Here is a 24,165-nt window from a genome sequence, read left to right as displayed (position 1 = left end):
CGTGGATTTGGCGGACAAAAGAGCGACAGATGACGGACGGAGGCGACGGGCTATTGGAGCTCCACCCATGGAAAAAAAATTTTTTCGGGTTTTCTGATTGGCCTGAGGTCACGTGATCAACAGATGAACCAGCTACAGAAAAGGAAACTCGCCATCCGTCTCGCCAGCTGTGACGTGACGACCGGTCTGCCGAGGGTGATGGGGGGGAAGGGGTTAGGCGGCGGGCGGCTCGCCAACTGCACGGATATAAACTTGCCGACGCTCGGCGCGGCTCGCTAGTCGCCGCAGTGAGAGCGGTCAGTGCGCGCGCGATCTAGCGGCACAGCGGCGGTGTGCTCGTCTGCCGGTCTCGGTGCCTCTCCTTCCCCGCCGGAGCACCGACCCCATAACCTAGCGTCTCAGCGACCACGCCGCACGCAGGCGAGTTCAACCACGGAGGTACGGAGCAAGGGAGTGGGTGCGAGCGATCATCGCCACGTTCATAGTTGAAGCAAACATGGAAACAAACCCCCTCCCCCAATCCAGCCTTTCCCGTCTGGATGGCAAATGTTTTATTTTTTTATTTTTATAGTGAAGTTTAACGCCGATCTTGTTAACATATTTACTCAAACATACTCTTATCATTATGGCATTAGTACGATTCTTCCTAGAGAATTCCTTTCAAGCTATTGAACAAACTCCTGACACTAGCCTTCATGCGACTACGGCTTGCTTTGCTAACCAGTTGCTAATCAGAATGACTTCAGACAGTGGCGGCCACAGGGGCACAACCACCAATACCGTCTTCCCCCTCCCACCTCCCCCCCCCCCCCCCCCCCCCACTCTTCATACCACAGTTTTCAATTTTCAACTGCTTGAGAAGCCGCATCGGTTTTGGCTACCACTCTGTAAGCCCATATGTCATTCAGTTAGTGCCAATATTAATGTAAGTTTTTTTTTAATACGCGTGTTCAATTTATTATTATTTTTTAATCTACCACCCCCTTCCCCAAACATTGTTGTTATCCGCCACTTGTACAGACACACACTCCATAGTGTGATTTATTGCTAAATTGTTCTATAAGAAGTTTTTTTTTTTTACGTGATATAGTTATTTCAATTCGTAACGGACGTTTTGTATAGCAGTCTAATGTGTGGAAACCAGGAAATTTCGCAGATTCGTCTGGCCTCAGGGTAGAATTCAAAGTCATAGGTGTGCACAGCCCATTTTTGCTATCCCATTGGTTGATTTCTTAGCAAAAACATGTTATTATCCTTGTTCATTGGCACTACCTGATTCACTTACTTCTCTCCTAGGTGGGCATCGTTGGCTTACGGTCTTAGAATAACAAATAACTGCAGGCCACAATGCCAGAGAGTGAAGGTTTGCATTCTAACTTGCGACTTAATGAACGCGCGAAATTTCCGTATCTCTAGTAATGTGAGTTTATTGCGGAACGAGTTATTCTTAACAATCAGAGCCAATACGAAGATGAATGTTGCAAACGCGGACACAGTTTGTCGAAGTTATTAAAGTCACATTTTCCCGCGATACAGCATTAGGGACATGTGCTTTTCGCGAAAATATTTCGAGACTTAAAACACTGTAGCATCGTCTGTTTTTCGTGGTTCACTGGGTTTATTCCAGATACATGTCTGCAGTCCACACTCCAATCATAGGCATCCAGTGCGGAATCAAATTCGTCCTGAAGGACCAGGCCAAATAAGGCAATAGCTTCTCTTGCATACAGTCGCCAATTACAATGAAGAAACCGCTGTTGCAGGCGTGCCATATTGCCGTTCATATATTTTTTTTTCGTGAAAAAATTCAGGCCCCTAATTATCATCATCTGTACAAATGTTAAAATGGTTCCCTATGAGCTATGACCTATGAGCTTTGTTCGCCTGTGCTGTCTATACATTCTGCAACTCCTGCGCTCGACGGTTTTTAGGGTGTAGATGGAAAATATTCGCGTGTGTATAAAGCACCAAGGGTGTAAATATTACCAACCGAACGCATGATAGCTTGTTTTGTTGAAATGTTTTAAATAACTAATTAATCAGTATATGCCAATCGATGTTTGGTATATTTTTATTTATGTTTATAAAATCAAAAACTTAATTTTTTTTAAATGTAACATTGCCTTCTCACTTAGTTTGAATTGGAAACGTAGATTATTTTCTCCTAAATATTACAACTGTTACAAAATTATTTACAAACGCCATGTATTTATATGTGCATAACATTATGTCGAATAGCTACAGCTGTTGTAGCTCCACCAGCCAGAAGCACCACTCAGCTGTGGTAACTCTACTATTACTTCCAGTTTCAAGAACGCCAAGTTGCTATTTGTTTGCAGATTGCACGCGTGTAAGTGTTTAAAACCCTTCAGCAAATTTTTACATTTTACCATAAATTAACTGTAATGGGACTTTCAATAGAGCGACTGATCAGTTTGTTTTGAGTTTATTTTTTTTTTATTTTTTAGAAAGAAATCATCTTTGGATCACGTTTCTCTCTGTATGTGTGCTAGCATGTTTGAGTATTTGTGTGTGTATTTATTTGCCACCCTTAAACAACAACCTGTATTTTGATGAACGGATTTTTCAAGGTTTTAATGCACCTAATAGGGTTTAAATTTAATATTTTACAAATAAAATGAACTTTTACCAATATATAACAGTCGTAAGTTTTCAGCCTCTAAAATTCATAGGCCAAAAATCGTGTGACAGATCGATGTAGTTTTTATTAATTAAAATATATATTTTTATGACTTGAACCACCCAAAAATTAGCTCGTGTGACAAAACATTTATTTTTATTAATACTGACAATTATTTGACAAAACATTTGATAGCATGAACCATGCATAATAGTTTTTAATCATCAAACCATTTCTATGTTACCTATGTTTATTTGTCATTTAATAGTTTAAGAATTATGTTTGATATAATAATAATTTTCACTAAGTTATGATGAATAACCCTAGATTTTGACTTAAACTAAAAATAATTGGGTCTGCAATACCTACAAATAATTACTCCTTGAATTAAAAACAAACACTGGAACATAGAAGAGTTCAAAACAAGAGATGATATTTAAGGAAAATTAGCATAACTACATAACTTAAACCAACATTAATGAATGAGTTTATTTTGATAGTAGATTGAAAATGATAAATCTATTGATGATAGGACCCATTGGAAATCTTAAAAGTTATTGTGATATGCCCATATCATTTTACAGTTGTAACAAAGGTAATTTAAGCAAATCCGCCCAAAAATTCTTTTCTTTTTTCGAGATAATGAGTATTTCTTACGAAAATTGGCGCATTATTATATTTTTTAATTGATGTTTCAATCAAGCGTAATTTTTTTAAACCATGAAATTATAATCTAATATTCAATAATTGGACTTTATTAGTTGTATTATGCTTATTATGTACTCAGTTAATACTGTAAAGATATTCAGGGAACGGTTATCAAATAACTTTAACTATTGGAGGTACTGGGATAACACAAAGCACAAATTCCCGGGTAAAAATTCGGAACCATTATTACTGCCAACAATTTTTTGTACTGATACAGTTGTTTTTATTTAATCTACAAATTTTAACAGATATCTGTAATTTTACATTAATTATTTTGTTCCATTTGCAAAATTAAAAAAAAATACAGTGTGGAATGAAGAACGAATGCATTTTAATCTATAAGATTTTTTTTTGTTTCATTTTAAATATCTCTGGGCGGTGAATTGTTCTTGGCGTGATAAGGCAATGAAACAGCTGCCGGTCGCAACAGACGTGGGAGTGGAAAAATAAATCTCTCTCATAATGAATCTATTTTTACCTCTAGTACCAGTCAGCAGAGCCACAGAGAGAAGCCAATGTGTGTGTGTGTGGGGGGGGGGGGGGAGAGAGATTTGTTCGGACCCCAATCCCATCGCTTAATAAACAATTTTTTTCAAACCACACAGTTAAAATAAATAATAATTCTTAAAGATTGTAAACGTATTCTGCCAAGTTTTGAATAACTTGTAAGGTTTCAAATGAACTCTATTAGAAATATACTTGTTATTTCGTCTCACTTTCAGGATAAAAATCAGACATTAAAAAATATATACACCTCGAAACTCAAACGTGGCCGGACGTAAATGATTTTGCTATCCCCCCCCCCTCCCAAACACCCTTTCACATCAGTGGCGGAACCAAAATTGAGGGGGAGGGGAAGCGGATGATTCTTGTGGGCTGGTTGTTTGTTTATGCATGGAATACCTCCCAGTTAAATGGGGAGTCAGAAATTTTGAAAATCTAAACATTTTCCACAATTATGACGTCTTGAAAAGTAATTTTTTTGACTCTAGTTATTTCTAGTTTTGTAGTTTATTGAAAAGGAAGGGGGGAGGCCACCTTCACCGCCCCTCCAATTTGATCGCGACTACCGCCCCCTCCCCCCCTCTAAGTCCTTCTTGATGGCTCTGCCAATCCCACGATTGGTCCTGAATATCGCTTTAACACTGGAGTGTTTTAACACTGATGGACTAGTAAGAAATTTTACGTCTCTATTTTCATATAATTGTTTGAATCAACCGTGTGTATTTATTTGGCCATATACAAACAAAAATTTTGTAAGGCAGAAAAAAAAAGTGAGCTAGTTTTTCAGTACTTGCCAGAGATGTGTAAACATATAATCTCGGCAACGAGCAAATTATTGTGTTCTCATATTGTTAATGTTGTAAATATATTTATAGTACGAAACTCGGACACGAGATTTAAAGTTAATCATTTATAATAATCCCGAGCATGATAAATATAATAATCAATCAAATATTTGCTTTGCAAGTACATACCAATATTTCTAGACGTAAATCACACACTTACCTCCTGTCCCCGTTCCTAGAATTCGTTTTCTGAATCGTAAACGTTTCTTGCCACCATTAGCCGCAATGGCAGCACAAAACAAACGGTTATTTTAATTATTAGAAACGAGTCCGATAAAAGCGAAAAAGACTTCAAAAAATCCTAATACTCTGCTTTGTACCTGTTTTTCAAAGAGCAGTTTTATTAAAATATGGTCCATCTTGTTAAAATTCATTAAACATGAAATACTATATAGTTTCCGCAAACATTATAAGTTATACTTCCATGGCATTACTAAAATATTAACCTAAAACATTTTAAAACACATATTATAACACTAAGTATGTGTTTGACAATTTGATTTCTCTTAAACGACTGAAATAAGTCTCTAATACTTCCTACATGTAAACCTTACCATAATATAATATTAATATATAATTTTTAAAAAAATTAAAAAAAAAAAAAAGCTGTTTTCCTGTGACGAATTTTACCACGTCAATATTCGCCCTTGCGCATTTCAAAAGCGCGCTCTACCGCTGTGCTACGGTGCCTTATGCGAATTTTAAAGTAGAATATTTATTATAAGTGTTGTTGAGGGTTGCTGTGTACTTTTTTTAATTGTGCAACTTGGTGCCTTCTTGCACCACACGTTGGACCTTGGGACAGTGCTGCGATCTGTGGACTAAACGGACAGTTACGCATCATCATGGCGTCGGTTCGAATGTTGATGTATGTGCTCGAACATTTTTGGTCCTCCGGGCCGGATTATAACGCAAATCAAGATTAACGGATGGTGAAAGTGTTATAATAACATCTAGGGAACGATTTTCAAAATATTTTGCACGGGAAACGGTATAAGGACCTATCGGTGACGCGTGGTTGTAATGCCGACGGCTTATAATTAATGACGGACATTGCGAAGGTAGAAATTGATAATTATTAGAAGAGTGAAATTATGCGGCAGTGCATCTATGTTTACGGTTATTAAGGGCACACAAGAGTCCTTACGCGGGGATTAGTGAAGTTACGCACACAAAAATAACTAAGTCAAAAACAGAGGGAAACGCTTACCTACTAGATAAGCACAATGGCGGCACAAACACCGGAATTGCAACACGTAATTTTAAACTTTTTATTGGGCAAAGCCGATGAAGCCCGTGATTTATATGAAGCGTCGGAGGAGGATGCATCCAAATTGGAGGATTTTAAAATTGTATTTGAGGAAGTTATAGAAAAAAGGAGTGAATTACTAGCAAATTTCTTTGCTATGTGCATTAACCCCCCCAGTGATAAGGTCGATATGAGCGAAGTCAAGCAACAGTTCGCGGTTTATGAAGTAGTGTTCAGGGAATTGCGTAAATTATACAATAAACAGACGTCAAGCCAAAGTGAGGTTAAGGCACCAGGTGACACAGTGCCTAACACGGGATCGCAAGCCACGTTAAGTCCCCACGTGTCAATGTTGCCTGCATTACCGCTACCGGTGTTCGGCGGTAACCGCGCTGAGTGGAAGGGATTTGCGGAACTATTTAACTCTGTGGTTGGCCAATGTTTGCACTTGACTAAAGTGCAAAAAACTCACTATGTGTTAGGATGCCTTAAGGGCGAGGCGCGGGACTTAGTTTGCAACATACCTATCACGGAAGGTAATTATGATGTAATATGGGGCCTTTTGGAAAGGAAATTCTTGAGTGTTCGGATCACAGCGACCATCCATGTGCAAAAAATATTGCATTTGGCTCAAGTAGACAGTCGCAGTGAGAATGCCCTTAGCAAGTTTGTAGCCTGTGTCGAAGAGAATGTAAATGCCCTGAAGGCATTGGAATTCCCTGTCGAAAAGTGGGACTTCCTCTTATTGAACATTTTGTTAGAGAAGCTTGATTCACCTTTGAAACAGGGGTTTGAAATGTCAAATGAAGAGGACATTCCCTCCTACCGCAATCTCTTGAAGTTTCTGGACAAGAGGGCAAAGGCAGCAGAGCAAGTCCATCTGTCTTCAGTTAGGAGTACCAGGTCAGTCTTCTCACAAAACACTTCAAGCAACCGGGTTTTTAACATAAATAAGTGGCGACCGATGAATGTGTCAGACTCAAACATACCTGGTTTTAGAAAGACTACACTTGTTTCAACTCAAGACAACCTGAAGTGTAGTGTGTGCGACGGATTTCATGGATTGCACACCTGCCAGGAATTTCGTTCAAGGTCGGTTGAGGATAGACGGAAGTTAGTGCAGGCGCAGAGGCTCTGTTATAACTGTCTGCGGGGACAACACGTGGCAGCACAGTGTAAGTCTAAGTTTCGCTGCCAACTCTGCCAGGGCAGTCACCATACACTCCTCCACATTGTCACGGGACAGGGGCCTAGGAACTACGCAGCGAGCTCAGATGACGATGGACGGGGTGAGGAAGAAAGTCCAGCAATTACCATGTGTGCATCAGAAGAAATGAGGCCGGTCAATCCACCCACCACAGTGCTGTTAATGACGGCATTGATATGCATCAAGGACGGTGCAGGTCAATACCAAGTGGTTCGTGCGCTACTAGATAGTGCTTCGCAGTCTTCCTTCATCACAGAGGCGTGTGTACAACGGCTGGGACTAAGGCGACATCGTACAACTGTGAGTATTGCTGGGGTTGGCAACACTTTGATCCCGGAAGCCAAGGGATCAGTTATTTGCGAGATTAGATCACACCAATCACCAAAACTTCACATCACCAGCAAGGCATTAATTCTTAAAAGAATAACCAAGGACCTACCATCAACTAAGATTGCCACTGGGAGCTTAGTGCATCTAGATGGCCTGCCGCTGGCAGATCCCCAGTTCTCTGTGCCCAGTGCCATAGACATGCTGCTCTCTGCGGAGGTAGTGGCAGAAGTAATGACAGGTACTAAGATTCACGGACCGCCTCATGCCTTCCAAACCCTATTCGGATGGGTACTGGCAGGCAATGCTCCATGTGCACAGTTCACTCAGCAGGCATCAGCATCATTACTGGTACGCACTGACATGTCACTAGACCTCGCTCTTCAACGGTTCTGGGAGGTTGAAAATCTCCCTAGTAAAACCTTCACATCCAGGGAAGATCAGATCTGTGAACAGCACTTCCAGGAGACTCACAGGCGTGACAACCAAGGCAGGTACATGTTGAGGCTTCCGTTTGCACGTTCAGCGGACATGTTGGGTGATTCATTCACAACTGCCCTCAAGCGATTGCAGGGGTTAGAGCGTAAACTATGTCGATCCCCCCAGTTGCTTCAGCAATACCAGCAATTCATGGAGGAGTACGAAAGCCTGGGTCATATGTCAAAGATTGGGACATTGACACAGGATGCCGACAGCAAGGTGTCTGTATCGTTAAGGGCGGATGCGCGTAACCAACCCCTGTACATTATACCACATCATGCTGTGGTCAAAGAAGATAGTTTAACGACTAAGGTACGCGTAGTATTTGATGCATCGTCGGAGACGACCAATGGACCCTCCTTGAACAAGTTGCTGTTGTCTGGTCCTAAATTGCACAAGGAGGTTGCTGACATAGTGCTGAATTTCCGAACATCAGCAATTGCGATAACAGCTGATGTATGCAAGATGTATCGTCAAATCGTAATTGATCCTGAGGATAGGAAGTTCCAGTGTATTTTGTGGCGTAATTCGGTTAGTGACCCCATACATATATTTGAGCTGAACACTGTAACGTATGGACTATCATCTTCACCCTTCCAAGCGCTCCGAACCATGCAGCAGTTGGCAACAGACGAAGGCGCTAACTATCCTGTAGCTGCTCACACTCTGTTACATGATGTTTTTGTCGATGATATTGTGACCGGAGCTGATACTGTAGGTGATGCACAGGAATTGAAAACTCAGCTAGTGGCGCTACTCGGAGCAGGTGGCTTCCAACTTCACAAATGGTGCTCCAATAATGGAAATGTAGTCGGCACCCATGACACTGTTCAGGCTGATATGAAATTTGACATTACGGAGTCGGTGAAGGTGTTAGGAATACATTGGACGCCATCAAAGGATGAGTTTTGCTACAAGGTAAAGGTACCCACTGTACCGAATACCAAACGTGGTATTCTGTCCTTCATAGCTCGATTGTATGACCCATGTGGCTGGTTGGCCCCAGTGATTACAGCCAGTAAAATTCTGCTGCAAGTGTTGTGGACTAAGGGTCTTGGTTGGGACGACCAAGTTGACGAAGACATCTTGTCTGAATGGGAGAGCTTTACAGCAGCGTTACCATTGTTGTCTCGGGTACGAATACCCCGATTTATTCCATTGCAAGAATTGGACGTTCAGTTTCACGGGTTCTGTGACGCGAGTGAGAAGGCCTATGCTGCAGTCATGTATGTTAGGTGTGTGACAAGGAGCGGTGAAGTTACTGTGCGCCTGCTAATGGCAAAGTCAAGGGTTGCTCCCTTAAAGACATTGTCCATTCCAAAACTTGAGCTCTGTGCTGCACACTTGTTGATTAAGCTATGCTTACATGTTTTGGCACTTTTCCAGCCCAAGGTCAAGACTCCAGTGTTGCATGCTTGGACAGACTCAACTGTTGTCCTAGCTTGGTTAAGAATGTCTCCACACAAGCTGCAGACATTTGTAGCCAATAGAGTGGCTGAAATTCAGAGTGCTGTGCCGCCAAGTGCCTGGAAGCATGTTCCCTCGGAATGCAACCCAGCTGATGCAGCTTCTCGTGGATGCTTGCCAGTCCAACTGCTGGAGCAGTCTTGCTGGTTCGGCGGTCCTGGATGGCTGTTGCAAAAGGAAGAACATTGGCCATCACAGGCGATGAAACACCACGGGAGCATTCCCGAACTGAAACCACCCTCAGTTGCAATATTGGTTGCTCAGCTTGAAAAGAAGTCAGAGGACCCTCTAGGTCTTATCCAGAATGCATCTTCATTGAGTAAACTTCAGGCTGTGGCAGCATGGGTTCTGCGGGGGAAAGCAGGATTCCAGAAACAACAGTACTTACAGGACACCATTTTAACCTTCAAGGAAAGGGAGGCTGCTTTAACTTACCTGATCCAAATGACCCAATTATATTTCTTTAAGGATGCCATCACTGCCATCAAGAAAGGGGAACCATGTAGTAAGAATATTCAGGCATTGGCACCCTTCATTGACTTACAGGGAGTCGTCAGGGTGGGCGGCAGGTTACAACATGCCTCTATTCCTGAGAGGACGAAGCATCCTATTCTGTTACCGGCACAAAGCAAACTTTCAGAGTTAATTGTGATTCACTTTCATGTTGGCCACCTCCATGCGGGCCCACAGACGACTTTGTGTCTGACACGGCGTCAATACTGGATAGTCTCTGGAAGAAGTCTAGTTCGCAAGCTGCTTCACAAGTGTATGAATTGTTTCAAGGTGAAAGCTACGGCATTGAAACCACTCATGGGCGCACTACCAGTCGCAAGACTTACTCAAGTCAGAGCGTTTCGCTCTGTAGGAGTTGATTTTGCAGGACCATTTCTCACTACCCCAGTCAGAACACGAAGAAGAGTGACGTATAAGACCTACATGTGTTTGTTTGTCTGTATGGCCACTAAGGCAGTACATCTTGAAATGGTGACTGATCTTTCTGCAGACGCATTCTTAGCAGCCTTGAAACGGTTTGTCTCACTCCGAGGAACTCCCACGGAAATCTACTCTGACAATGGTACAAACTTTGTGGGTGTCAGTAACCACTTGAAGGAACTATACAAGACACTGTGGTCAGGCGAGCCTCGACAGCACATCCTGGGTGAAGCAGCTCAACGAGGTATCAAATGGCACTTCAACCCCCCCGCAAGCCCTCACTTTGGGGGCCTCTGGGAGGCGGCTGTTAAAATAGCAAAACAACACATGAAGCGAGTAGTGGGAAACCTGCTTCTTACCCTAGAGGAATTTGTCACTCTGCTAGCACAAATATCAGCGGTGATGAACTCTCGGCCACTGTGTGCACTATCAACAGACCCTGAACAGTATGATGTACTCACTCCAGGTCATTTTCTGGTTGGCGAGCCAATGACTGCTGTGCCAGACCACGATTTGATGAATCTTTCCCTAAATAAGTTGGACAGATGGCAACTTGTTACCCGCTTGCAACAGACAATGTGGAAACGGTGGAGTGTGGAGTACCTCCACACACTTCAACAACGTGCTAAATGGACCACCCCAACACCTAACGTACAACTAGACCAGCTGGTTTTGGTCCAAGAACCCAATCTTCCTCCACTTAGATGGAAGACTGCGAGAGTCACAGCTCTCCATCCAGGCCAAGATGGGATAGTGCGTGTTGTCACACTGAAGACTCCTCATGGGACATTTGTGAGACCAGTGGCTAAAGTTTGCCCATTGCCCATGAACTAACCGAACTAGTTCTTGGCTAGTTCACATTCTTGTTAGGGATGCCGTAGAGTGGAGTAGTTTTTTTTGTTTATATGTTTACCTGGTGATTATGAAAATACTTATTTTCGGTGGGCGGAATGTTGAGGGTTGCTGTGTACTTTTTTTAATTGTGCGACTTGGTGCCTTCTTGCACCACACGTTGGACCTTGGGACAGTGCTGCGATCTGTGGACTAAACGGACAGTTACGCATCATCATGGCGTCGGTTCGAATGTTGATGTATGTGCTCGAACAAGTGTATTGCCAGTTTTCTTAAATATTTTAAAATATATTTTTTTTTAAAAAAACTATGAGTATTTTAGTTTATAATATATATTTCAAGGTGATTTCACTATTTTAAATATTCTTTTGGCACACCAATAACTTTGGTAGGCATGTTCCCTTAAAGTTTACGAAAATCACTAGATACGGGTTTATGTTTGCTTCACGTGGGTCCTCCATCTTAGTGTCACATTTCAGTTCATCGACTTCCATTCCATTATTACTGAATTGTTCCTACCAAATGCCGTATACCGAGAGCTAAGATGTATATACATTAAAAACATGTATTTTAGTATTGGAGCTATTCAATTCCTCCGGTAAGGCCCTTCTCCAAAGCCTCTGTAGACAGGGCTGGCTCCAGAGCAGGGCAAGCCAGGCAACAGAGCCCCGCGACATATATTTTACTGTGCCGAAGCACCTTTTAAGTGAAGAGAATGACATTAAATTGTAGAACCATGTTAATTATGTTACGTAAACATAATTTATGTGGATTTTAAAAGCGTTATATTCATCTCGTTTTTCCTTTATTTAAATTTTAAGATATAAAAAATCAGGCAAAATGTTTGTTGAAATTTAAGAGGCCTCACCTAGTCTAAGACCACCTTTACCAAGGGCCTCACCAAATCTATGACCACCTATATTCGAAAGCCTTGCCAAGTCTACGACCACCTTTAACTGAGGACCTCGCCGATTCTAAGACCGCCCCTAACCGAGGGTCTCGCCAAGTCTAAGACCTCCTCTACCAAGGACCTCGCCAAGTCTAAGATCGCCTCTACCAAGGGCCTCGCCAAGTCTAAGACCTCCTCTACCAAGGGCCTCGCCAAGTCTAAGATCGCCTCTACCAAGGGCCTCGCCAAGTCTAAGATCGCCTCTACCAAGGGCCTCGCCAAGTCTTAGAACGCCTCTAACCGAGGACCTCGCCAAGTCTAAGACCTCCTCTACCAAGGGCCTCGCCAAGTCTAAGATCGCCTCTACCAAGGGCCTCGCCAAGTCTTAGACCGCCTCTAACCGAGGACCTCGCCAAGTCTAAGACCACCTCTACCAAGGACCTCGCCAAGTCTAAGACCACCTCTACCAAGGGCCTCGCCAAGTCTAAGACCTCCTCTACCAAGGGCCTCGCCAAGTCTAAGACCTCCTCTACCAAGGGCCTCGCCAAGTCTAAGATCGCCTCTACCAAGGGCCTCGCCAAGTCTTAGACCACCTCTAAACGAGGACCTCGCCAAGTCTAAGACCACCTCTACCAAGGGCCTCGCCAAGTCTAAGACCTCCTCTACCAAGGGCCTCGCCAAGTCTAAGATCGCCTCTACCAAGGGCCTCGCCAAGTCTAAGATCGCCTCTACAAAGGGCCTCGCCAAGTCTAAGACCTCCTCTACCAAGGGCCTCGCCAAGTCTAAGATCGCCTCTACCAAGGGCCTCGCCAAGTCTAAGATCGCCTCTACCAAGGGCCTCGCCAAGTCTTAGACCGCCTCTAACCGAGGACCTCGCCAAGTCCAAGACCACCTCTACCAAGGACCTCGCCAAGTCTAAGACCACCTCTGCCAAGGGCCTCGCCAAGTCTAAGACCTCCTCTACCAAGGGCCTCGCCAAGTCTAAGACCTCCTCTACCAAGGGCCTCGCCAAGTCTAAGATCGCCTCTACCAAGGGCCTCGCCAAGTCTTAGACCGCCTCTAACCGAGGACCTCGCCAAGTCTAAGACCACCTCTACCAAGGGCCTCGCCAAGTCTAAGACCTCCTCTACCAAGGGCCTCGCCAAGTCTAAGATCGCCTCTACCAAGAGCCTCGCCAAGTCTAAGATCGCCTCTACAAAGGGCCTCGCCAAGTCTAAGACCTCCTCTACCAAGGGCCTCGCCAAGTCTAAGATCGCCTCTACCAAGGGCCTCGCCAAGTCTTAGACCGCCTCTAACCGAGGACCTCGCCAAGTCCAAGACCACCTCTACCAAGGACCTCGCCAAGTCTAAGACCACCTCTGCCAAGGGCCTCGCCAAGTCTAAGACCTCCTCTACCAAGGGCCTCGCCAAGTCTAAGACCTCCTCTACCAAGGGCCTCGCCAAGTCTAAGACCTCCTCTACCAAGGGCCTCGCCAAGTCTAAGATCGCCTCTACCAAGGGCCTCGCCAAGTCTTAGACCGCCTCTAACCGAGGACCTCGCCAAGTCTAAGATCGACTCTACCAAGGGCCTCGCCAAGTCTTAGACCACCTAACCGAGGACCTCGCCAAGTCTAAGATCGCCTCTACAAAGGGCCTCGCCAAGTCTAAGACCTCCTCTACCAAGGGCCTCGCCAAGTCTAAGACCTCCTCTACCAAGGGCCTCGCCAAGTCTAAGATCGCCTCTACCAAGGGCCTCGCCAAGTCTAAGATCGCCTCTACCAAGGGCCTCGCCAAGTCTTAGATCGCCTCTAACCGAGGACCTCGCCAAGTCTAAGACCTCCTCTACCAAGGGCCTCGCCAAGTCTAAGATCGCCTCTACCAAGAGCCTCGCCAAGTCTAAGACCTCCTCTACCAAGGGCCTCGCCAAGTCTAAGACCTCCTCTACCAAGGGCCTCGCCAAGTCTAAGATCGCCTCTACCAAGGGCCTCGCCAAGTCTTAGACCGCCTCTAACCGAGGACCTCGCCAAGTCTAAGACCACCTCTACCAAGGGCCTCGCCAAGTCTAAGATCGCCTCTACCAAGGGCCTCGCCAAGTCTTAGACCGCCTCTAACCGAGGACTTCGCCAAGTCTAAGACCACCTCTACCAAGGGCCTCGCCAAGTCTAAGACCTCCTCTACCAAGGGCCTCGCCAAGACTAAGATCGCCTCTACCAAGGGCCTCGCCAAGTCTTAGACCGCCTCTAACCGAGGACCTCGCCAAGTCTAAGATCGCCTCTACCAAGGGCCTCGCCAAGTCTTAGACCACCTCTAACCGAGGACCTCGCCAAGTCTAAGACCACCTCTACCAAGGGCCTCGCCAAGTCTAAGACCTCCTCTACCAAGGGCCTCGCCAAGTCTAAGATCGCCTCTACCAAGGGCCTCGCCAAGTCTAAGATCGCCTCTACAAAGGGCCTCGCCAAGTCTAAGACCTCCTCTACCAAGGGCCTCGCCAAGTCTAAGATCGCCTCTACCAAGGGCCTCGCCAAGTCTAAGATCGCCTCTACCAAGGGCCTCGCCAAGTCTTAGACCGCCTCTAACCGAGGACCTCGCCAAGTCCAAGACCACCTCTACCAAGGACCTCGCCAAGTCTAAGACCACCTCTGCCAAGGGCCTCGCCAAGTCTAAGACCTCCTCTACCAAGGGCCTCGCCTAGTCTAAGACCTCCTCTACCAAGGGCCTCGCCAAGTCTAAGACCTCCTCTACCAAGGGCTTCGCCAAGTCTAAGATCGCCTCTACCAAGGGCCTCGCCAAGTCTTAGACCGCCTCTAACCGAGGACCTCGCCAAGTCTAAGATCGCCTCTACCAAGGGCCTCGCCAAGTCTTAGACCACCTAACCGAGGACCTCGCCAAGTCTAAGATCGCCTCTACAAAGGGCCTCGCCAAGTCTAAGACCTCCTCTACCAAGGGCCTCGCCAAGTCTAAGACCTCCTCTACCAAGGGCCTCGCCAAGTCTAAGATCGCCTCTACCAAGGGCCTCGCCAAGTCTAAGATCGCCTCTACCAAGGGCCTCGCCAAGTCTTAGATCGCCTCTAACCGAGGACCTCGCCAAGTCTAAGACCTCCTCTACCAAGGGCCTCGCCAAATCTAAGATCGCCTCTACCAAGGGCCTCGCCAAGTCTAAGACCTCCTCTACCAAGGGCCACGCCAAGTCTAAGACCTCCTCTACCAAGGGCCTCGCCAAGTCTAAGATCACCTCTACCAAGGGCCTCGCCAAGTCTTAGACCGCCTCTAACCGAGGACCTCGCCAAGTCTAAGACCACCTCTACCAAGGGCCTCGCCAAGTCTAAGATCGCCTCTACCAAGGGCCTCGCCAAGTCTTAGACCGCCTCTAACCGAGGACTTCGCCAAGTCTAAGACCACCTCTACCAAGGGCCTCGCCAAGTCTAAGACCTCCTCTACCAAGGGCCTCGCCAAATCTAAGATCGCCTCTACCAAGGGCCTCGCCAAGTCTTAGACCGCCTCTAACCGAGGACCTCGCCAAGTCCAAGACCACCTCTACCAAGGACCTCGCCAAGTCTAAGACCACCTCTACCAAGGGCCTCGCCAAGTCTAAGACTTCCTCTACCAAGGTCCTCGCCAAGTCTAAGACCTCCTCTACCAAGGGCCTCGCCAAGTCTAAGATCGCCTCTACCAAGGGCCTCGCCAAGTCTTAGACCGCCTCTAACCGAGGACCTCGCCAAGTCTAAGACCACCTCTACCAAGGGCCTCGCCAAGTCTAAGATCGCCTCTACCAAGGGCCTCGCCAAGTCTTAGACCACCTCTAACCGAGGACCTCGCCAAGTCTAAGACCACCTCTACCAAGGGCCTCGCCAAGTCTAAGACCTCCTCTACCAAGGGCCTCGCCAAGTCTAAGATCGCCTCTACCAAGGGCCTCGCCAAGTCTTAGACCGCCTCTAACCGAGGACCTCGCCAAGTCTAAGATCGCCTCTACCAAGGGCCTCGCCAAGTCTTAGACCACCTCTAACCGAGGACCTCGCCAAGACTCTGATCGCCTCTACAAAGGGCCTCGCCAAGTCTAAGACCTCCTCTACCAAGGGCCTCGCCAAGTCTAAGACCTCCTCTACCAAGGGCCTCGCCAAGTCTAAGATCGCCTCTACCAAGGGCCTCGCCAAGTCTAAGATCGCCTCTACCAAGGGCCTCGCCAAGTCTTAGACCGCCTCTAACCAAGGACCTCGCCAAGTCCAAGACCACCTCTACCAAGGACCTCGCCAAGTCTAAGACCACCTCTACCAAGGGCCTCGCCAAGTCTAAGACCTCCTCTACCAAGGGCCTCGCCAAGTCTAAGACCTCCTCTACCAAGGGCCTCGCCAAGTCTAAGATCGCCTCTACCAAGGGCCTCGCCAAGTCTTAGACCGCCTCTAACCGAGGACCTCGCCAAGTCTAAGATCACCTCTACCAAGGGCCTCGCCAAGTCTAAGATCGCCTCTACCAAGGGCCTCGCCAAGTCTTAGACCGCCTCTAACCGAGGACCTCGCCAAGTCTAAGACCACCTCTACCAAGGGCCTCGCCAAGTCTAAGACCTCCTCTACCAAGGGCCTCGCCAAGTCTAAGATCGCCTCTACCAAGGGCCTCGCCAAGTCTTAGACCGCCTCTAACCGAGGACCTCGCCAAGTCTAAGATCGCCTCTACCAAGGGCCTCGCCAAGTCTTAGACCGCCTCTAACCGAGTACCTCGCCAAGTCTAAGACCTCCTCTACCAAGGGCCTCGCCAAGTCTAAGATCGCCTCTACCAAGGGCCTCGCCAAGTCTTAGACCGCCTCTAACCGAGGACCTCGCCAAGTCTAAGACCACCTCTACCAAGGACCTCGCCAAGTCTAAGACCACCTCTACCAAGGGCCTCGCCAAGTCTAAGACCTCCTCTACCAAGGGCCTCGCCAAGTCTAAGACCTCCTCTACCAAGGGCCTCGCCAAGTCTAAGATCGCCTCTACCAAGGGCCTCGCCAAGTCTTAGACCACCTCTAAACGAGGACCTCGCCAAGTCTATGACCACCTCTACCAAGGGCCTCGCCAAGTCTAAAACCTCCTCTACCAAGGGCCTCGCCATGTCTAAGATCGCCTCTACCAAGGGCCTCGCCAAGTCTAAGATCGCCTCTACAAAGGGCCTCGCCAAGTCTAAGACCTCCTCTACCAAGGCCCTCGCCAAGTCTAAGATCGCCTCTACCAAGGGCCTCGCCAAGTCTAAGATCGCCTCTACCAAGGGCCTCGCCAAGTCTTAGACCGCCTCTAACCGAGGACCTCGCCAAGTCCAAGACCACCTCTACCAAGGACCTCGCCAAGTCTAAGACCACCTCTGCCAAGGGCCTCGCCAAGTCTAAGACCTCCTCTACCAAGGGCCTCGCCAAGTCTAAGACCTCCTCTACCAAGGGCCTCGCCAAGTCTAAGATCGCCTCTACCAAGGGCCTCGCCAAGTCTAAGATCGCCTCTACCAAGGGCCTCGCCAAGTCTTAGACCGCCTCTAACCGAGGACCTCGCCAAGTCCAAGACCACCTCTACCAAGGACCTCGCCAAGTCTAAGACCACCTCTACCAAGGGCCTCGCCAAGTCTAAGACCTCCTCTACCAAGGGCCTCGCCAAGTCTAAGACCTCCTCTACCAAGGGCCTCGCCAAGTCTAAGATCGCCTCTACCAAGGGCCTCGCCAAGTCTTAGACCGCCTCTAACCGAGGACCTCGCCAAGTCTAAGACCACCTCTACCAAGGGCCTCGCCAAGTCTAAGATCGCCTCTACCAAGGGCCTCGCCAAGTCTTAGACCGCCTCTAACCGAGGACCTCGCCAAGTCTAAGACCACCTCTACCAAGGGCCTCGCCAAGTCTAAGACCTCCTCTACCAAGGGCCTCGCCAAGTCTAAGATCGCCTCTACCAAGGGCCTCGCCAAGTCTTAGACCGCCTCTAACCGAGGACCTCGCCAAGTCTAAGATCGCCTCTACCAAGGGCCTCGCCAAGTCTTAGACCGCCTCTAACCGAGTACCTCGCCAAGTCTAAGACCTCCTCTACAAAGGGCCTCGCCAAGTCTAAGATCGCCTCTACCAAGGGCCTCGCCAAGTCTTAGACCGCCTCTAACCGAGGACCTCGCCAAGTCTAAGACCACCTCTACCAAGGACCTCGCCAAGTCTAAGACCACCTCTACCAAGGGCCTCGCCAAGTCTAAGACCTCCTCTACCAAGGGCCTCGCCAAGTCTAAGACCTCCTCTACCAAGGGCCTCGCCAAGTCTAAGATCGCCTCTACCAAGGGCCTCGCCAAGTCTTAGACCACCTCTAAACGAGGACCTCGCCAAGTCTATGACCACCTCTACCAAGGGCCTCGCCAAGTCTAAAACCTCCTCTACCAAGGGCCTCGCCATGTCTAAGATCGCCTCTACCAAGGGCCTCGCCAAGTCTAAGATCGCCTCTACAAAGGGCCTCGCCAAGTCTAAGACCTCCTCTACCAAGGCCCTCGCCAAGTCTAAGATCGCCTCTACCAAGGGCCTCGCCAAGTCTAAGATCGCCTCTACCAAGGGCCTCGCCAAGTCTTAGACCGCCTCTAACCGAGGACCTCGCCAAGTCCAAGACCACCTCTACCAAGGACCTCGCCAAGTCTAAGACCACCTCTGCCAAGGGCCTCGCCAAGTCTAAGACCTCCTCTACCAAGGGACTCGCCAAGTCTAAGACCTCCTCTACCAAGGGCCTCGCCAAGTCTAAGATCGCCTCTACCAAGGGCCTCGCCAAGTCTTAGACCGCCTCTAACCGAGGACCTCGCCAAGTCTAAGATCACCTCTACCAAGGGCCTCGCCAAGTCTAAGATCGCCTCTACCAAGGGCCTCGCCAAGTCTTAGACCACCTCTAACCGAGGACCTCGCCAAGTCTAAGACCACCTCTACCAAGGGCCTCGCCAAGTCTAAGACCTCCTCTACCAAGGGCCTCGCCAAGTCTAAGATCGCCTCTACCAAGGGCCTCGCCAAGTCTTAGACCGCCTCTAACCGAGGACCTCGCCAAGTCTAAGATCGCCTCTACCAAGGGCCTCGCCAAGTCTTAGACCACCTAACCGAGGACCTCACCAAGTCTAAGATCGCCTCTACAAAGGGCCTCGCCAAGTCTAAGACCTCCTCTACCAAGGGCCTCGCCAAGTCTAAGACCTCCTCTACCAAGGGCCTCGCCAAGTCTAAGATCGCCTCTACCAAGGGCCTAGCCAAGTCTAAGATCGCCTCTACCAAGGGCCTCACCAAGTCTTAGATCGCCTCTAACCGAGGACCTCGCCAAGTCTAAGACCTCCTCTACCAAGGGCCTCGCCAAGTCTAAGATCGCCTCTACCAAGGGCCTCGCCAAGTCTAAGACCTCCTCTACCAAGGGCCTCGCCAAGTCTAAGACCTCCTCTACCAAGGGCCTCGCCAAGTCTAAGATCGCCTCTACCAAGGGCCTCGCCAAGTCTTAGACCGCCTCTAACCGAGGACCTCGCCAAGTCTAAGACCACCTCTACCAAGGGCCTCGCCAAGTCTAAGATCGCCTCTACCAAGGGCCTCGCCAAGTCTTAGACCGCCTCTAACCGAGGACCTCGCCAAGTCTAAGACCACCTCTACCAAGGGCCTCGCCAAGTCTAAGACCTCCTTTACCAAGGGCCTCGCCAAGTCTAAGATCGCCTCTACCAAGGGCCTCGCCAAGTCTTAGACCGCCTCTAACCGAGGACCTCGCCAAGTCTAAGATCGCCTCTACCAAGGGCCTCGCCAAGTCTTAGACCACCTCTAACCGAGGACCTCGCCAAGTCTAAGACCACCTCTACCAAGGGCCTCGCCAAGTCTAAGACCTCCTCTACCAAGGGCCTCGCCAAGTCTAAGAACGCCTCTACCAAGGGCCTCGCCAAGTCTAAGATCGCCTCTACAAAGGGCCTCGCCAAGTCTAAGACGTCCTCTACCAAGGGCCTCGCCAAGTCTAAGATCGCCTCTACCAAGGGCCTCGCCAAGTCTAAGATCGCCTCTACCAAGGGCCTCGCCAAGTCTTAGACCGCCTCTAACCGAGGACCTCGCCAAGTCCAAGACCACCTCTACCAAGGACCTCGCCAAGTCTAAGACCACCTCTACCAAGGGCCTCGCCAAGTCTAAGACCTCCTCTACCAAGGGCCTCGCCAAGTCTAAGACCTCCTCTACCAAGGGCCTCGCCAAGTCTAAGATCGCCTCTACCAAGGGCCTCGCCAAGTCTTAGACCGCCTCTAACCGAGGACCTCGCCAAGTCTAAGACCACCTCTACCAAGGGCCTCGCCAAGTCTAAGATCGCCTCTACCAAGGGCCTCGCCAAGTCTTAGACCGCCTCTAACCGAGGACCTCGCCAAGTCTAAGATCGCCTCTACCAAGGGCCTCGCCAAGTCTTAGACCACCTCTAACCGAGGACCTCGCCAAGACTCTGATCGCCTCTACAAAGGGCCTCGCCAAGTCTAAGACCTCCTCTACCAAGGGCCTCGCCAAGTCTAAGACCTCCTCTACCAAGGGCCTCGCCAAGTCTAAGATCGCCTCTACCAAGGGCTTCGCCAAGTCTAAGATCGCCTCTACCAAGGGCCTCGCCAAGTCTTAGACCGCCTCTAACCGAGGACCTCGCCAAGTCCAAGACCACCTCTACCAAGGACCTCGCCAAGTCTAAGACCACCTCTACCAAGGGCCTCGCCAAGTCTAAGACCTCCTCTACCAAGGGCCTCGCCAAGTCTATGACCTCCTCTACCAAGGGCCTCGCCAAGTCTAAGATCGCCTCTACCAAGGGCCTCGCCAAGTCTTAGACCGCCTCTAACCGAGGACCTCACCAAGTCTAGGACCACCTCTACCAAGGGCCTCGCCAAGTCTAAGATCGCCTCTACCAAGGGCCTCGCCAAGTCTTAGACCGCCTCTAACCGAGGACCTCGCCAAGTCTAAGACCACCTCTACCAAGGGCCTCGCCAAGTCTAAGACCTCCTCTACCAAGGGCCTCGCCAAGTCTAAGATCGCCTCTACCAAGGGCCTCGCCAAGTCTTAGACCGCCTCTAACCGAGGACCTCGCCAAGTCTAAGATCGCCTCTACCAAGGGCCTCGCCAAGTCTTAGACCACCTCTAACCTAGGACCTCGCCAAGTCTAAGACCACCTCTACCAAGGGCCTCGCCAAATCTAAGACCTCCTCTACCAAGGGCCTCGCCAAGTCTAAGATCGCCTCTACCAAGGGCCTCGCCAAGTCTAAGATCGCCTCTACAAAGGGCCTCGCCAAGTCTAAGACCTCCTCTACCAAGGGCCTCGCCAAGTCTAAGATTGCCTCTACCAAGGGCCTCGCCAAGTCTAAGATCGCCTCTACCAAGGGCCTCGCCAAGTCTTAGACCGCCTCTAACCGAGGACCTCGCCAAGTCTAAGACCACCTCTACCAAGGACCTCGCCAAGTCTAAGACCACCTCTACCAAGGGCCTCGCCAAGTCTAAGACCTCCTCTACCAAGGGCCTCGCCAAGTCTAAGACCTCCTCTACCAAGGGCCTCGCCAAGTCTAAGATCGCCTCTACCAAGGGCCTCGCCAAGTCTTAGACCGCCTCTAACCGAGGACCTCGCCAAGTCTAAGACCACCTCTACCAAGGGCCTCGCCAAGTCTAAGATCGCCTCTACCAAGGGCTTCGCCAAGTCTTAGACCGCCTCTAACCGAGGACCTCGCCAAGTCTAAGACCACCTCTACCAAGGGCCTCGCCAAGTCTAAGACCTCCTCTACCAAGGGCCTCGCCAAGTCTAAGATCGCCTCTACCAATGGCCTCGCCAAGTCTAAGATCGCCTCTACAAAGGGCCTCGCCAAGTCTAAGACCTCCTCTACCAAGGGCCTCGCCAAGTCTAAGATCGCCTCTACCAAGGGCCTCGCCAAGTCTAAGATCGCCTCTACCAAGGGCCTCGCCAAGTCTTAGACCGCCTCTAACCGAGGACCTCGCCAAGTCTAAGACCTCCTCTACCAAGGGCCTCGCCAAGTCTAAGATCGCCTCTACCAAGGGCCTCGCCAAGTCTTAGACCGCCTCTAACCGAGGACCTCGCTAAGTCTAAGACCACCTCTACCAAGGGCCTCGCCAAGTCTAAGACCTCCTCTACCAAGGGCCTCGCCAAGTCTAAGATCGCCTCTACCAAGGGCCTCGCCAAGTCTAAGATCGCCTCTACAATGGGCCTCGCCAAGTCTAAGACCTCCTCTACCAAGGGCCTCGCCAAGTCTAACATCGCCTCTACCAAGGGCCTCGCCAAGTCTTAGACCGCCTCTAACCGAGGACCTCGCCAAGTCTAAGACCTCCTCTACCAAGGGCCTCGCCAAGTCTAAGACCTCCACTACCAAGGGCCTCGCCAAGTCTTAGACCGCCTCTAACCGAGGACCTCGCCAAGTCTAAGACCACCTCTACCAAGGGCCTCGCCAAGTCTAAGACCACCTCTACCAAGGGCCTCGCCAAGTCTAAGACCTCCTCTACCAAGGGCCTCGCCAAGTCTAAGACCTCCTCTACCAAGGGCCTCGCCAAGTCTAAGATCGCTTCTACCAAGGGCCTCGCCAAGTCTCAGACCGCCTCTAACCGAGGGCCTCGCCAAGTCTCAGACCGCCTCTACCAAGGGCCTCGCCAAGTCTCAGACCGCCTCTAACCGAGGGCCTCGCCAAGTCTCAGACCGCCTCTACCAAGGGCCTCGCCAAGTCTCAGACCGCCTCTAACCGAGGGCCTCGCCAAGTCTCAGACCGCCTCTACCAAGGGCCTCACCAAGTCTCAGACCGCCTCTAACCGAGGGCCTCACCAAGTCTCAGACCGCCTGTACCTGAGGGCCTCGCCAAGTCTCAGACCTCCTCTACCAAGGGCCTCGCCAAGTCTAAGATCGCTTCTACCAAGGGCCTCGCCAAGTCTCAGACCGCCTCTAACCGAGGGCCTCGCCAAGTCTCAGACCGCCTCTACCAAGGGCCTCGCCAAGTCTCAGACCGCCTCTAACCGAGGGCCTCGCCAAGTCTCAGACCGCCTCTACCAAGGGCCTCGCCAAGTCTCAGACCGCCTCTAACCGAGGGCCTCACCAAGTCTCAGACCGCCTGTACCTGAGGGCCTCGCCAAGTCTCAGACCGCCTCTAACCGAGGGCCTCACCAAGTCTCAGACCGCCTGTACCTGAGGGCCTCGCCAAGTCTCAGACCGCCTGTAACCGAGGGCCTCGCCAAGTCTCAGACCGCCTCTACCAAGGGCCTCGCCAAGTCTCAGACCGCCTCTAACCGAGGGCCTCGCCAAGTCTCAGACCGCCTGTACCTGAGGGCCTCGCCAAGTCTCAGACCGCCTCTAACCGAGGGCCTCGCCAAGTCTCAGACCGCCTCTACCAAGGGCCTCGCCAAGTCTCAGACCGCCTCTAACCGAGGGCCTCGCCAAGTCTCAGACCGCCTCTACCAAGGGCCTCGCCAAGTCTCAGACCGCCTCTAACCGAGGGCCTCGCCAAGTCTCAGACCGCCTCTACCAAGGGCCTCACCAAGTCTCAGACCGCCTCTAACCGAGGGCCTCACCAAGTCTCAGACCGCCTGTACCTGAGGGCCTCGCCAAGTCTCAGACCTCCTCTACCAAGGGCCTCGCCAAGTCTAAGATCGCTTCTACCAAGGGCCTCGCCAAGTCTCAGACCGCCTCTAACCGAGGGCCTCGCCAAGTCTCAGACCGCCTCTACCAAGGGCCTCGCCAAGTCTCAGACCGCCTCTAACCGAGGGCCTCGCCAAGTCTCAGACCGCCTCTACCAAGGGCCTCGCCAAGTCTCAGACCGCCTCTAACCGAGGGCCTCACCAAGTCTCAGACCGCCTGTACCTGAGGGCCTCGCCAAGTCTCAGACCGCCTCTAACCGAGGGCCTCACCAAGTCTCAGACCGCCTGTACCTGAGGGCCTCGCCAAGTCTCAGACCGCCTGTAACCGAGGGCCTCGCCAAGTCTCAGACCGCCTCTAACCGAGGGCCTCACCAAGTCTCAGACCGCCTCTAACCGAGGGCCTCGCCAAGTCTCAGACCGCCTCTAACCGAGGGCCTCGCCAAGTCTCAGACCGCCTCTAACCGAGGGCCTCACCAAGTCTCAGACCGCCTCTAACCGAGGGCCTCGCCAAGTCTCAGAC

The 24,165-nt window shown here is 49.9% G+C and overlaps 1 protein-coding gene across 2 annotated transcripts in view; it reads left to right on the top strand.

The window, feature by feature from the left end:
* The first annotated feature begins 277 nt into the window (after positions 1–277).
* The window catches only part of LOC134533859 (solute carrier family 22 member 21-like), a 112,137-nt gene continuing 88,249 nt past the window's right edge, over positions 278–24,165 (top strand). The window contains exon 1 of one of the 2 annotated variants that reach the window (XM_063371561.1): positions 278–438. The gene's annotated coding sequence lies outside the window, so the exon portion shown is untranslated. The remainder of the gene's footprint in view (positions 439–24,165) is intronic. The other variant, XM_063371560.1, reaches the window with a different exon arrangement.

Source organism: Bacillus rossius, chromosome 7, assembly GCF_032445375.1.
Source record: "Bacillus rossius redtenbacheri isolate Brsri chromosome 7, Brsri_v3, whole genome shotgun sequence".
Classification (NCBI taxonomy): domain Eukaryota; kingdom Metazoa; phylum Arthropoda; class Insecta; order Phasmatodea; family Bacillidae; genus Bacillus; species Bacillus rossius.
This window is presented reverse-complemented; position numbering and strand designations above follow the sequence as displayed.